The sequence below is a fragment of the Schistocerca nitens genome, chromosome 6 (genome assembly GCF_023898315.1).
Source record: "Schistocerca nitens isolate TAMUIC-IGC-003100 chromosome 6, iqSchNite1.1, whole genome shotgun sequence".
Taxonomy (NCBI): Eukaryota; Metazoa; Arthropoda; class Insecta; order Orthoptera; family Acrididae; genus Schistocerca; species Schistocerca nitens.
In genome coordinates this window covers 671,778,292-671,793,929 of record NC_064619.1, presented here as the reverse complement: position 1 = coordinate 671,793,929, position 15,638 = coordinate 671,778,292, and positions in this window count along the sequence as shown.

Sequence of the window (15,638 nt, the reverse complement as noted above, 5' to 3'; positions counted from 1 at the left end):
GCCAAATGCCTCGTCAACAGGCGAATTCCAACGGCAAACTCGAGGAGCTCCCGGAAGGAGTACTGTGAAAGCCTTAAGGTCAACAAATAATGCCGTATCGCTCCTGGTGAACTGGCCAGAGTAAGCTTGTAGATGTGACTGTGTGAAACGGGGTGCAACTGGCAGGAGTAACTATGACTCTCTTAAGGTAGCCAAATGCCTCGTCAAAAGGCGAATTACATCGGCAAACTCGAGGAGCTCCCAGCAGGAGTACTGTGAAAGTCTTAAGGTCAACAAATAATGGCGTATCGCTTCTGGTGAACTAGCCAGAGTAAGCTTGTAGATGTGACTGTGGTAAAATGGGGAGCAAGTGGCAGGAGTAACTATGACTCTCTTAAGGTAGCCAAATGCCTCGTCAACAGGCGAATTCCAACGGCAAACTCGAGGAGCTCCCGGCAGGAGTACTGTGAAAGTCTTAAGGTCAACAAATAATGGCGTATCGCTTCTGGTGAACTGGCCAGAGTAAGCTTGTAGATGCGACTGTGGTAAAACGAGGAGCAAGTGGCAGGAGTAACTATGACTCTCTTAAGGTAGCCAAATGCCTCGTCAACAGGCGAATTCCAACGGCAAACTCGAGGAGCTCCCGGAAGGAGTACTGTGAAAGCCTTAAGGTCAATAAATAATGGCGTATCGCTTCTGGTGAACTAGCCAGAGTAAGCTTGTAGATGTGACTGTGGTAAAATGGGGAGCAAGTGGCAGGAGTAACTATGACTCTCTTAAGGTAGCCAAATGCCTCGTCAACAGGCGAATTCCAACGGCAAACTCGAGGAGCTCCCGGCAGGAGTACTGTGAAAGTCTTAAGGTCAACAAATAATGGCGTATCGCTTCTGGTGAACTGGCCAGAGTAAGCTTGTAGATGCGACTGTGGTAAAATGGGGAGCAAGTGGCAGGAGTAACTATGACTCTCTTAAGGTAGCCAAATGCCTCGTCAACAGGCGAATTCCAACGGCAAACTCGAGGAGCTCCCGGCAGGAGTATTGTGAAAGTCTTAAGGTCAACAAATAATGGCGTATCGCTTCTGGTGAACTGGCCAGAGTAAGCTTGTAGATGCGACTGTGGTAAAACGAGGAGCAAGTGGCAGGAGTAACTATGACTCTCTTAAGGTAGCCAAATGCCTCGTCAACAGGCGAATTCCAACGGCAAACTCGAGGAGCTCCCGGCAGGAGTACTGTGAAAGTCTTAAGGTCAACAAATAATGGCGTATCGCTTCTGGTGAACTGGCCAGAGTAAGCTTGTAGATGCGACTGTGGTAAAATGGGGTGCAAGTGGCAGGAGTAACTATGACTCTCTTAGGGTTGCCAAATAACTCGTCAAAAGGCGAATTACATCGGCAAACCCGAGGAGCTCCCGGAAGGAGTACTGTGAAAGCCTTAAGGTCAACAAATAATGGCGTATCGCTCCTGGTGAACTGGCCAGAGTAAGCTTGTAGATGTGACTGTGTGAAACGGGGTGCAACTGGCAGGAGTAACTATGACTCTCTTAAGGTAGCCAAATGCCTCGTCAAAAGGCGAATTACATCGGCAAACTCGAGGAGCTCCCAGCAGGAGTACTGTGAAAGTCTTAAGGTCAACAAATAATGGCGTATCGCTTCTGGTGAACTAGCCAGAGTAAGCTTGTAGATGTGACTGTGGTAAAATGGGGAGCAAGTGGCAGGAGTAACTATGACTCTCTTAAGGTAGCCAAATGCCTCGTCAACAGGCGAATTCCAACGGCAAACTCGAGGAGCTCCCGGCAGGAGTACTGTGAAAGTCTTAAGGTCAACAAATAATGGCGTATCGCTTCTGGTGAACTGGCCAGAGTAAGCTTGTAGATGCGACTGTGGTAAAATGGGGAGCAAGTGGCAGGAGTAACTATGACTCTCTTAAGGTAGCCAAATGCCTCGTCAAAAGGCGAATTCCAACGGCAAACTCGAGCAGCTCCCGGAAGGAGTACTGTGAAAGCCTTAAGGTCAACTAATAATGGCGTATCGCTCCTGGTGAACTAGCCAGAGTATGCTTGTAGATGCGACTGTGGTAAAACGAGGAGCAAGTGGCAGGAGTAACTATGACTCTCTTAAGGTAGCCAAATGCCTCGTCAACAGGCGAATTCCAACGGCAAACTCGAGGAGCTCCCGGAAGGAGTACTGTGAAAGCCTTAAGGTCAATAAATAATGGCGTATCGCTTCTGGTGAACTAGCCAGAGTAAGCTTGTAGATGTGACTGTGGTAAAATGGGGAGCAAGTGGCAGGAGTAACTATGACTCTCTTAAGGTAGCCAAATGCCTCGTCAACAGGCGAATTCCAACGGCAAACTCGAGGAGCTCCCGGCAGGAGTACTGTGAAAGTCTTAAGGTCAACAAATAATGGCGTATCGCTTCTGGTGAACTGGCCAGAGTAAGCTTGTAGATGCGACTGTGGTAAAATGGGGAGCAAGTGGCAGGAGTAACTATGACTCTCTTAAGGTAGCCAAATGCCTCGTCAACAGGCGAATTCCAACGGCAAACTCGAGGAGCTCCCGGCAGTAGTACTGTGAAAGTCTTAAGGTCAACAAATAATGGCGTATCGCTTCTGGTGAACTGGCCAGAGTAAGCTTGTAGATGCGACTGTGGTAAAACGAGGAGCAGGTGGCAGGAGTAACTATGACTCTCTTAAGGTAGCCAAATGCCTCGTCAACAGGCGAATTCCAACGGCAAACTCGAGGAGCTCCCGGCAGGAGTACTGTGAAAGTCTTAAGGTCAACAAATAATGGCGTATCGCTTCTGGTGAACTGGCCAGAGTAAGCTTGTAGATGCGACTGTGGTAAAATGGGGAGCAAGTGGCAGGAGTAACTATGACTCTCTTAGGGTTGCCAAATAACTCGTCAAAAGGCGAATTACATCGGCAAACCCGAGGAGCTCCCGGAAGGAGTACTGTGAAAGTCTTAAGGTCAACAAATAATGGCGTATCGCTTCTGGTGAACTGGCCAGAGTAAGCTTGTAGATGCGACTGTGGTAAAACGAGGAGCAAGTGGCAGGAGTAACTATGACTCTCTTAAGGTAGCCAAATGCCTCGTCAACAGGCGAATTCCAACGGCAAACTCGAGGAGCTCCCGGAAGGAGTACTGTGAAAGCCTTAAGGTCAACAAATAATGGCGTATCGCTCCTGGTGAACTGGCCAGAGTAAGCTTGTAGATGTGACTGTGTGAAACGGGGTGCAACTGGCAGGTGTAACTATGACTCTCTTAAGGTAGCCAAATGCCTCGTCAAAAGGCGAATTACATCGGCAAACTCGAGGAGCTCCCAGCAGGAGTACTGTGAAAGTCTTAAGGTCAACAAATAATGGCGTATCGCTTCTGGTGAACTAGCCAGAGTAAGCTTGTAGATGTGACTGTGGTAAAATGGGGAGCAAGTGGCAGGAGTAACTATGACTCTCTTAAGGTAGCCAAATGCCTCGTCAACAGGCGAATTCCAACGGCAAACTCGAGGAGCTCCCGGCAGGAGTACTGTGAAAGTCTTAAGGTCAACAAATAATGGCGTATCGCTTCTGGTGAACTGGCCAGAGTAAGCTTGTAGATGCGACTGTGGTAAAACGAGGAGCAAGTGGCAGGAGTAACTATGACTCTCTTAAGGTAGCCAAATGCCTCGTCAACAGGCGAATTCCAACGGCAAACTCGAGGAGCTCCCGGAAGGAGTACTGTGAAAGCCTTAAGGTCAATAAATAATGGCGTATCGCTTCTGGTGAACTAGCCAGAGTAAGCTTGTAGATGTGACTGTGGTAAAATGGGGAGCAAGTGGCAGGAGTAACTATGACTCTCTTAAGGTAGCCAAATGCCTCGTCAACAGGCGAATTCCAACGGCAAACTCGAGGAGCTCCCGGCAGTAGTACTGTGAAAGTCTTAAGGTCAACAAATAATGGCGTATCGCTTCTGGTGAACTGGCCAGAGTAAGCTTGTAGATGCGACTGTGGTAAAACGAGGAGCAGGTGGCAGGAGTAACTATGACTCTCTTAAGGTAGCCAAATGCCTCGTCAACAGGCGAATTCCAACGGCAAACTCGAGGAGCTCCCGGCAGGAGTACTGTGAAAGTCTTAAGGTCAACAAATAATGGCGTATCGCTTCTGGTGAACTGGCCAGAGTAAGCTTGTAGATGCGACTGTGGTAAAATGGGGAGCAAGTGGCAGGAGTAACTATGACTCTCTTAGGGTTGCCAAATAACTCGTCAAAAGGCGAATTACATCGGCAAACCCGAGGAGCTCCCGGAAGGAGTACTGTGAAAGTCTTAAGGTCAACAAATAATGGCGTATCGCTTCTGGTGAACTGGCCAGAGTAAGCTTGTAGATGCGACTGTGGTAAAACGAGGAGCAAGTGGCAGGAGTAACTATGACTCTCTTAAGGTAGCCAAATGCCTCGTCAACAGGCGAATTCCAACGGCAAACTCGAGGAGCTCCCGGAAGGAGTACTGTGAAAGCCTTAAGGTCAACAAATAATGGCGTATCGCTCCTGGTGAACTGGCCAGAGTAAGCTTGTAGATGTGACTGTGTGAAACGGGGTGCAACTGGCAGGTGTAACTATGACTCTCTTAAGGTAGCCAAATGCCTCGTCAAAAGGCGAATTACATCGGCAAACTCGAGGAGCTCCCAGCAGGAGTACTGTGAAAGTCTTAAGGTCAACAAATAATGGCGTATCGCTTCTGGTGAACTAGCCAGAGTAAGCTTGTAGATGTGACTGTGGTAAAATGGGGAGCAAGTGGCAGGAGTAACTATGACTCTCTTAAGGTAGCCAAATGCCTCGTCAACAGGCGAATTCCAACGGCAAACTCGAGGAGCTCCCGGCAGGAGTACTGTGAAAGTCTTAAGGTCAACAAATAATGGCGTATCGCTTCTGGTGAACTGGCCAGAGTAAGCTTGTAGATGCGACTGTGGTAAAACGAGGAGCAAGTGGCAGGAGTAACTATGACTCTCTTAAGGTAGCCAAATGCCTCGTCAACAGGCGAATTCCAACGGCAAACTCGAGGAGCTCCCGGAAGGAGTACTGTGAAAGCCTTAAGGTCAATAAATAATGGCGTATCGCTTCTGGTGAACTAGCCAGAGTAAGCTTGTAGATGTGACTGTGGTAAAATGGGGAGCAAGTGGCAGGAGTAACTATGACTCTCTTAAGGTAGCCAAATGCCTCGTCAACAGGCGAATTCCAACGGCAAACTCGAGGAGCTCCCGGCAGGAGTACTGTGAAAGTCTTAAGGTCAACAAATAATGGCGTATCGCTTCTGGTGAACTGGCCAGAGTAAGCTTGTAGATGCGACTGTGGTAAAATGGGGAGCAAGTGGCAGGAGTAACTATGACTCTCTTAAGGTAGCCAAATGCCTCGTCAACAGGCGAATTCCAACGGCAAACTCGAGGAGCTCCCGGCAGGAGTACTGTGAAAGTCTTAAGGTCAACAAATAATGGCGTATCGCTTCTGGTGAACTGGCCAGAGTAAGCTTGTAGATGCGACTGTGGTAAAACGAGGAGCAAGTGGCAGGAGTAACTATGACTCTCTTAAGGTAGCCAAATGCCTCGTCAACAGGCGAATTCCAACGGCAAACTCGAGGAGCTCCCGGCAGGAGTACTGTGAAAGTCTTAAGGTCAACAAATAATGGCGTATCGCTTCTGGTGAACTGGCCAGAGTAAGCTTGTAGATGCGACTGTGGTAAAATGGGGTGCAAGTGGCAGGAGTAACTATGACTCTCTTAGGGTTGCCAAATAACTCGTCAAAAGGCGAATTACATCGGCAAACCCGAGGAGCTCCCGGAAGGAGTACTGTGAAAGCCTTAAGGTCAACAAATAATGGCGTATCGCTCCTGGTGAACTGGCCAGAGTAAGCTTGTAGATGTGACTGTGTGAAACGGGGTGCAACTGGCAGGAGTAACTATGACTCTCTTAAGGTAGCCAAATGCCTCGTCAAAAGGCGAATTACATCGGCAAACTCGAGGAGCTCCCAGCAGGAGTACTGTGAAAGTCTTAAGGTCAACAAATAATGGCGTATCGCTTCTGGTGAACTAGCCAGAGTAAGCTTGTAGATGTGACTGTGGTAAAATGGGGAGCAAGTGGCAGGAGTAACTATGACTCTCTTAAGGTAGCCAAATGCCTCGTCAACAGGCGAATTCCAACGGCAAACTCGAGGAGCTCCCGGCAGGAGTACTGTGAAAGTCTTAAGGTCAACAAATAATGGCGTATCGCTTCTGGTGAACTGGCCAGAGTAAGCTTGTAGATGCGACTGTGGTAAAATGGGGAGCAAGTGGCAGGAGTAACTATGACTCTCTTAAGGTAGCCAAATGCCTCGTCAAAAGGCGAATTCCAACGGCAAACTCGAGCAGCTCCCGGAAGGAGTACTGTGAAAGCCTTAAGGTCAACAAATAATGGCGTATCGCTCCTGGTGAACTAGCCAGAGTATGCTTGTAGATGCGACTGTGGTAAAACGAGGAGCAAGTGGCAGGAGTAACTATGACTCTCTTAAGGTAGCCAAATGCCTCGTCAACAGGCGAATTCCAACGGCAAACTCGAGGAGCTCCCGGAAGGAGTACTGTGAAAGCCTTAAGGTCAATAAATAATGGCGTATCGCTTCTGGTGAACTAGCCAGAGTAAGCTTGTAGATGTGACTGTGGTAAAATGGGGAGCAAGTGGCAGGAGTAACTATGACTCTCTTAAGGTAGCCAAATGCCTCGTCAACAGGCGAATTCCAACGGCAAACTCGAGGAGCTCCCGGAAGGAGTACTGTGAAAGCCTTAAGGTCAATAAATAATGGCGTATCGCTTCTGGTGAACTAGCCAGAGTAAGCTTGTAGATGTGACTGTGGTAAAATGGGGAGCAAGTGGCAGGAGTAACTATGACTCTCTTAAGGTAGCCAAATGCCTCGTCAACAGGCGAATTCCAACGGCAAACTCGAGGAGCTCCCGGCAGGAGTACTGTGAAAGTCTTAAGGTCAACAAATAATGGCGTATCGCTTCTGGTGAACTAGCCAGAGTAAGCTTGTAGATGTGACTGTGGTAAAACGAGGAGCAAGTGGCAGGAGTAACTATGACTCTCTTAAGGTAGCCAAATGCCTCGTCAACAGGCGAATTCCAACGGCAAACTCGAGGAGCTCCCGGCAGGAGTACTGTGAAAGCCTTAAGGTCAACAAATAATGGCGTATCGCTTCTGGTGAACTGGCCAGAGTAAGCTATGTAGATGCGACTGTGGTAAAATGGGGAGCAAGTGGCAGGAGTAACTATGACTCTCTTAGGGTTGCCAAATAACTCGTCAAAAGGCGAATTACATCGGCAAACCCGAGGAGCTCCCGGAAGGAGTACTGTGAAAGTCTTAAGGTCAACAAATAATGGCGTATCGCTTCTGGTGAACTGGCCAGAGTAAGCTTGTAGATGCGACTGTGGTAAAACGAGGAGCAAGTGGCAGGAGTAACTATGACTCTCTTAAGGTAGCCAAATGCCTCGTCAACAGGCGAATTCCAACGGCAAACTCGAGGAGCTCCCGGAAGGAGTACTGTGAAAGCCTTAAGGTCAACTAATAATGGCGTATCGCTCCTGGTGAACTGGCCAGAGTAAGCTTGTAGATGTGACTGTGTGAAACGGGGTGCAACTGGCAGGAGTAACTATGACTCTCTTAAGGTAGCCAAATGCCTCGTCAAAAGGCGAATTACATCGGCAAACTCGAGGAGCTCCCAGCAGGAGTACTGTGAAAGTCTTAAGGTCAACAAATAATGGCGTATCGCTTCTGGTGAACTAGCCAGAGTAAGCTTGTAGATGTGACTGTGGTAAAATGGGGAGCAAGTGGCAGGAGTAACTATGACTCTCTTAGGGTTGCCAAATGACTCGTCAAAAGGCGAATTACATCGGCAAACTCGAGGAGCTCCCGGAAGGAGTACTGTGAAAGTCTTAAGGTCAACAAATAATGGCGTATCGCTTCTGGTGAACTAGCCAGAGTAAGCTTGTAGATGCGACTGTGGTAAAACGAGGAGCAAGTGGCAGGAGTAACTATGACTCTCTTAAAGTAGCCAAATGCCTCGTCAACAGGCGAATTGCAACGGCAAACTCGAGCAGCTCCCGGAAGGAGTACTGTGAAAGCCTTAAGGTCAATAAATAATGGCGTATCGCTTCTGGTGAACTAGCCAGAGTAAGCTTGTAGATGTGACTGTGGTAAAATGGGGAGCAAGTGGCAGGAGTAACTATGACTCTCTTAAGGTAGCCAAATGCCTCGTCAACAGGCGAATTCCAACGGCAAACTCGAGGAGCTCCCGGCAGGAGTACTGTGAAAGTCTTAAGGTCAACAAATAATGGCGTATCGCTTCTGGTGAACTGGCCAGAGTAAGCTTGTAGATGCGACTGTGGTAAAATGGGGAGCAAGTGGCAGGAGTAACTATGACTCTCTTAAGGTAGCCAAATGCCTCGTCAACAGGCGAATTCCAACGGCAAACTCGAGGAGCTCCCGGCAGGAGTACTGTGAAAGTCTTAAGGTCAACAAATAATGGCGTATCGCTTCTGGTGAACTGGCCAGAGTAAGCTTGTAGATGCGACTGTGGTAAAACGAGGAGCAAGTGGCAGGAGTAACTATGACTCTCTTAAGGTAGCCAAATGCCTCGTCAACAGGCGAATTCCAACGGCAAACTCGAGGAGCTCCCGGCAGGAGTACTGTGAAAGTCTTAAGGTCAACAAATAATGGCGTATCGCTTCTGGTGAACTGGCCAGAGTAAGCTTGTAGATGCGACTGTGGTAAAATGGGGTGCAAGTGGCAGGAGTAACTATGACTCTCTTAGGGTTGCCAAATAACTCGTCAAAAGGCGAATTACATCGGCAAACCCGAGGAGCTCCCGGAAGGAGTACTGTGAAAGCCTTAAGGTCAACAAATAATGGCGTATCGCTCCTGGTGAACTGGCCAGAGTAAGCTTGTAGATGTGACTGTGTGAAACGGGGTGCAACTGGCAGGAGTAACTATGACTCTCTTAAGGTAGCCAAATGCCTCGTCAAAAGGCGAATTACATCGGCAAACTCGAGGAGCTCCCAGCAGGAGTACTGTGAAAGTCTTAAGGTCAACAAATAATGGCGTATCGCTTCTGGTGAACTAGCCAGAGTAAGCTTGTAGATGTGACTGTGGTAAAATGGGGAGCAAGTGGCAGGAGTAACTATGACTCTCTTAAGGTAGCCAAATGCCTCGTCAACAGGCGAATTCCAACGGCAAACTCGAGGAGCTCCCGGCAGGAGTACTGTGAAAGTCTTAAGGTCAACAAATAATGGCGTATCGCTTCTGGTGAACTGGCCAGAGTAAGCTTGTAGATGCGACTGTGGTAAAATGGGGAGCAAGTGGCAGGAGTAACTATGACTCTCTTAAGGTAGCCAAATGCCTCGTCAAAAGGCGAATTCCAACGGCAAACTCGAGCAGCTCCCGGAAGGAGTACTGTGAAAGCCTTAAGGTCAACAAATAATGGCGTATCGCTCCTGGTGAACTAGCCAGAGTATGCTTGTAGATGCGACTGTGGTAAAACGAGGAGCAAGTGGCAGGAGTAACTATGACTCTCTTAAGGTAGCCAAATGCCTCGTCAACAGGCGAATTCCAACGGCAAACTCGAGGAGCTCCCGGAAGGAGTACTGTGAAAGCCTTAAGGTCAATAAATAATGGCGTATCGCTTCTGGTGAACTAGCCAGAGTAAGCTTGTAGATGTGACTGTGGTAAAATGGGGAGCAAGTGGCAGGAGTAACTATGACTCTCTTAAGGTAGCCAAATGCCTCGTCAACAGGCGAATTCCAACGGCAAACTCGAGGAGCTCCCGGAAGGAGTACTGTGAAAGCCTTAAGGTCAATAAATAATGGCGTATCGCTTCTGGTGAACTAGCCAGAGTAAGCTTGTAGATGTGACTGTGGTAAAATGGGGAGCAAGTGGCAGGAGTAACTATGACTCTCTTAAGGTAGCCAAATGCCTCGTCAACAGGCGAATTCCAACGGCAAACTCGAGGAGCTCCCGGCAGGAGTACTGTGAAAGTCTTAAGGTCAACAAATAATGGCGTATCGCTTCTGGTGAACTAGCCAGAGTAAGCTTGTAGATGTGACTGTGGTAAAACGAGGAGCAAGTGGCAGGAGTAACTATGACTCTCTTAAGGTAGCCAAATGCCTCGTCAACAGGCGAATTCCAACGGCAAACTCGAGGAGCTCCCGGCAGGAGTACTGTGAAAGCCTTAAGGTCAACAAATAATGGCGTATCGCTTCTGGTGAACTGGCCAGAGTAAGCTATGTAGATGCGACTGTGGTAAAATGGGGAGCAAGTGGCAGGAGTAACTATGACTCTCTTAGGGTTGCCAAATAACTCGTCAAAAGGCGAATTACATCGGCAAACCCGAGGAGCTCCCGGAAGGAGTACTGTGAAAGTCTTAAGGTCAACAAATAATGGCGTATCGCTTCTGGTGAACTGGCCAGAGTAAGCTTGTAGATGCGACTGTGGTAAAACGAGGAGCAAGTGGCAGGAGTAACTATGACTCTCTTAAGGTAGCCAAATGCCTCGTCAACAGGCGAATTCCAACGGCAAACTCGAGGAGCTCCCGGAAGGAGTACTGTGAAAGCCTTAAGGTCAACTAATAATGGCGTATCGCTCCTGGTGAACTGGCCAGAGTAAGCTTGTAGATGTGACTGTGTGAAACGGGGTGCAACTGGCAGGAGTAACTATGACTCTCTTAAGGTAGCCAAATGCCTCGTCAAAAGGCGAATTACATCGGCAAACTCGAGGAGCTCCCAGCAGGAGTACTGTGAAAGTCTTAAGGTCAACAAATAATGGCGTATCGCTTCTGGTGAACTAGCCAGAGTAAGCTTGTAGATGTGACTGTGGTAAAATGGGGAGCAAGTGGCAGGAGTAACTATGACTCTCTTAGGGTTGCCAAATGACTCGTCAAAAGGCGAATTACATCGGCAAACTCGAGGAGCTCCCGGAAGGAGTACTGTGAAAGTCTTAAGGTCAACAAATAATGGCGTATCGCTTCTGGTGAACTAGCCAGAGTAAGCTTGTAGATGCGACTGTGGTAAAACGAGGAGCAAGTGGCAGGAGTAACTATGACTCTCTTAAAGTAGCCAAATGCCTCGTCAACAGGCGAATTGCAACGGCAAACTCGAGCAGCTCCCGGAAGGAGTACTGTGAAAGCCTTAAGGTCAACAAATAATGGCGTATCGCTCCTGGTGAACTGGCCAGAGTAAGCTTCTAGATGTGACTGTGGTAAAATGGGGAGCAAGTGGCAGGAGTAACTATGACTCTCTTAAGGTAGCCAAATGACTCGTCAAAAGGTGAATTACATCGTCAAACTCGAGGAGCTCCCGGAAGGAGTACTGTGAAAGCCTTAAGGTCAACAAATAATGGCGTATCGCTCCTGGTGAACTAGCCAGAGTAAGCTTGTAGATGCGACTGTGGTAAAACGAGGAGCAAGTGGCAGGAGTAACTATGACTCTTAAGGTAGCCAAATGCCTCGTCAAGAGGCGAATGCCAACGGCAAACTCGAGCAGCTCCCGGCAGGAGTACTGTGAAAGTCTTAAGGTCAACAAATAATGGCGTATCGCTTCTGGTGAACTAGCCAGAGTAAGCTTGTAGATGTGACTGTGGTAAAATGGGGAGCAAGTGGCAGGAGTAACTATGACTCTCTTAGGGTTGCCAAATGACTCGTCAAAAGGCGATTTGCATCGGCAAACTCGAGGAGCTCCCGGAAGGAGTACTGTGAAAGTCTTAAGGTCAACAAATAATGGCGTATCGCTTCTGGTGAACTAGCCAGAGTAAGCTTGTAGATGCGACTGTGGTAAAACGAGGAGCAAGTGGCAGGAGTAACTATGACTCTCTTAAGGTAGCCAAATGCCTCGTCAACAGGCGAATTGCAACGGCAAACTCGAGCAGCTCCCGGAAGGAGTACTGTGAAAGCGTTAAGGTCAACAAATAATGGCGTATCGCTCCTGGTGAACTGGCCAGAGTAAGCTTCTAGATGTGACTGTGTGAAACGGGGTGCAACTGGCAGGAGTAACTATGACTCTCTTAAGGTAGCCAAATGCCTCGTCAACAGGCGAAAAACATCGGCATTCTCGAGGAGCTCCCGGCAGGAGTACTGTGAAAGTCTTAAGGTCAACAAATAATGGTGTATCGCTTCTGGTGAACTAGCCAGAGTAAGCTTGTAGATGTGACTGTGGTAAAATGGGGAGCAAGTGGCAGGAGTAACTATGACTCTCTTAGGGTTGCCAAATGACTCGTCAAAAGGCGAATTACATCAGCAAACCCGAGGAGCTCCCGGAAGGAGTACTGTGAAAGTCTTAAGGTCAACAAATAATGGCGTATCGCTCCTGGTGAACTAGCCAGAGTAAGCTTGTAGATGCGACTGTGGTAAAACGAGGAGCATGTGGCAGGAGTAACTATGACTCTCTTAAGGTAGCCAAATGCCTCGTCAAAAGGCGAATTCCAACGGCAAACTCGAGCAGCTCCCGGAAGGAGTACTGTGAAAGCCTTAAGGTCAACAAATAATGGCGTATCGCTCCTGGTGAACTAGCCAGAGTATGCTTGTAGATGCGACTGTGGTAAAACGAGGAGCAAGTGGCAGGAGTAACTATGACTCTCTTAAGGTAGCCAAATGCCTCGTCAACAGGCGAATTCCAACGGCAAACTCGAGGAGCTCCCGGAAGGAGTACTGTGAAAGTCTTAAGGTCAACAAATAATGGCGTATCGCTTCTGGTGAACTGGCCAGAGTAAGCTTGTAGATGCGACTGTGGTAAAATGGGGAGCAAGTGGCAGGAGTAACTATGACTCTCTTAGGGTTGCCAAATAACTCGTCAAAAGGCGAATTACATCGGCAAACCCGAGGAGCTCCCGGAAGGAGTACTGTGAAAGTCTTAAGGTCAACAAATAATGGCGTATCGCTTCTGGTGAACTGGCCAGAGTAAGCTTGTAGATGCGACTGTGGTAAAACGAGGAGCAAGTGGCAGGAGTAACTACGACTCTCTTAAGGTAGCCAAATGCCTCGTCAACAGGCGAATTCCAACGGCAAACTCGAGGAGCTCCCGGAAGGAGTACTGTGAAAGCCTTAAGGTCAACAAATAATGGCGTATCGCTCCTGGTGAACTGGCCAGAGTAAGCTTGTAGATGTGACTGTGTGAAACGGGGTGCAACTGGCAGGAGTAACTATGACTCTCTTAAGGTAGCCAAATGCCTCGTCAAAAGGCAAATTACATCGGCAAACTCGAGGAGCTCCCAGCAGGAGTACTGTGAAAGTCTTAAGGTCAACAAATAATGGCGTATCGCTTCTGGTGAACTAGCCAGAGTAAGCTTGTAGATGTGACTGTGGTAAAATGGGGAGCAAGTGGCAGGAGTAACTATGACTCTCTTAAGGTAGCCAAATGCCTCGTCAACAGGCGAATTCCAACGGCAAACTCGAGGAGCTCCCGGCAGGAGTACTGTGAAAGTCTTAAGGTCAACAAATAATGGCGTATCGCTTCTGGTGAACTGGCCAGAGTAAGCTTGTAGATGCGACTGTGGTAAAACGAGGAGCAAGTGGCAGGAGTAACTATGACTCTCTTAAGGTAGCCAAATGCCTCGTCAACAGGCGAATTCCAACGGCAAACTCGAGGAGCTCCCGGAAGGAGTACTGTGAAAGCCTTAAGGTCAATAAATAATGGCGTATCGCTTCTGGTGAACTAGCCAGAGTAAGCTTGTAGATGTGACTGTGGTAAAATGGGGAGCAAGTGGCAGGAGTAACTATGACTCTCTTAAGGTAGCCAAATGCCTCGTCAACAGGCGAATTCCAACGGCAAACTCGAGGAGCTCCCGGCAGGATTACTGTGAAAGTCTTAAGGTCAACAAATAATGGCGTATCGCTTCTGGTGAACTGGCCAGAGTAAGCTTGTAGATGCGACTGTGGTAAAATGGGGAGCAAGTGGCAGGAGTAACTATGACTCTCTTAAGGTAGCCAAATGCCTCGTCAACAGGCGAATTCCAACGGCAAACTCGAGGAGCTCCCGGCAGTAGTACTGTGAAAGTCTTAAGGTCAACAAATAATGGCGTATCGCTTCTGGTGAACTGGCCAGAGTAAGCTTGTAGATGCGACTGTGGTAAAACGAGGAGCAAGTGGCAGGAGTAACTATGACTCTCTTAAGGTAGCCAAATGCCTCGTCAACAGGCGAATTCCAACGGCAAACTCGAGGAGCTCCCGGCAGGAGTACTGTGAAAGTCTTAAGGTCAACAAATAATGGCGTATCGCTTCTGGTGAACTGGCCAGAGTAAGCTTGTAGATGCGACTGTGGTAAAATGGGGAGCAAGTGGCAGGAGTAACTATGACTCTCTTAGGGTTGCCAAATAACTCGTCAAAAGGCGAATTACATCGGCAAACCCGAGGAGCTCCCGGAAGGAGTACTGTGAAAGTCTTAAGGTCAACAAATAATGGCGTATCGCTTCTGGTGAACTGGCCAGAGTAAGCTTGTAGATGCGACTGTGGTAAAACGAGGAGCAAGTGGCAGGAGTAACTATGACTCTCTTAAGGTAGCCAAATGCCTCGTCAACAGGCGAATTCCAACGGCAAACTCGAGGAGCTCCCGGAAGGAGTACTGTGAAAGCCTTAAGGTCAACAAATAATGGCGTATCGCTCCTGGTGAACTGGCCAGAGTAAGCTTGTAGATGTGACTGTGTGAAACGGGGTGCAACTGGCAGGAGTAACTATGACTCTCTTAAGGTAGCCAAATGCCTCGTCAAAAGGCGAATTACATCGGCAAACTCGAGGAGCTCCCAGCAGGAGTACTGTGAAAGTCTTAAGGTCAACAAATAATGGCGTATCGCTTCTGGTGAACTAGCCAGAGTAAGCTTGTAGATGTGACTGTGGTAAAATGGGGAGCAAGTGGCAGGAGTAACTATGACTCTCTTAAGGTAGCCAAATGCCTCGTCAACAGGCGAATTCCAACGGCAAACTCGAGGAGCTCCCGGCAGGAGTACTGTGAAAGTCTTAAGGTCAACAAATAATGGCGTATCGCTTCTGGTGAACTGGCCAGAGTAAGCTTGTAGATGCGACTGTGGTAAAATGGGGAGCAAGTGGCAGGAGTAACTATGACTCTCTTAAGGTAGCCAAATGCCTCGTCAACAGGCGAATTCCAACGGCAAACTCGAGGAGCTCCCGGCAGTAGTACTGTGAAAGTCTTAAGGTCAACAAATAATGGCGTATCGCTTCTGGTGAACTGGCCAGAGTAAGCTTGTAGATGCGACTGTGGTAAAACGAGGAGCAAGTGGCAGGAGTAACTATGACTCTCTTAAGGTAGCCAAATGCCTCGTCAACAGGCGAATTCCAACGGCAAACTCGAGGAGCTCCCGGCAGGAGTACTGTGAAAGTCTTAAGGTCAACAAATAATGGCGTATCGCTTCTGGTGAACTGGCCAGAGTAAGCTTGTAGATGCGACTGTGGTAAAATGGGGAGCAAGTGGCAGGAGTAACTATGACTCTCTTAGGGTTGCCAAATAACTCGTCAAAAGGCGAATTACATCGGCAAACCCGAGGAGCTCCCGGAAGGAGTACTGTGAAAGTCTTAAGGTCAACAAATAATGGCGTATCGCTTCTGGTGAACTGGCCAGAGTAAGCTTGTAGATGCGACTGTGGTAAAACGAGGAGCAAGTGGCAGGAGTAACTATGA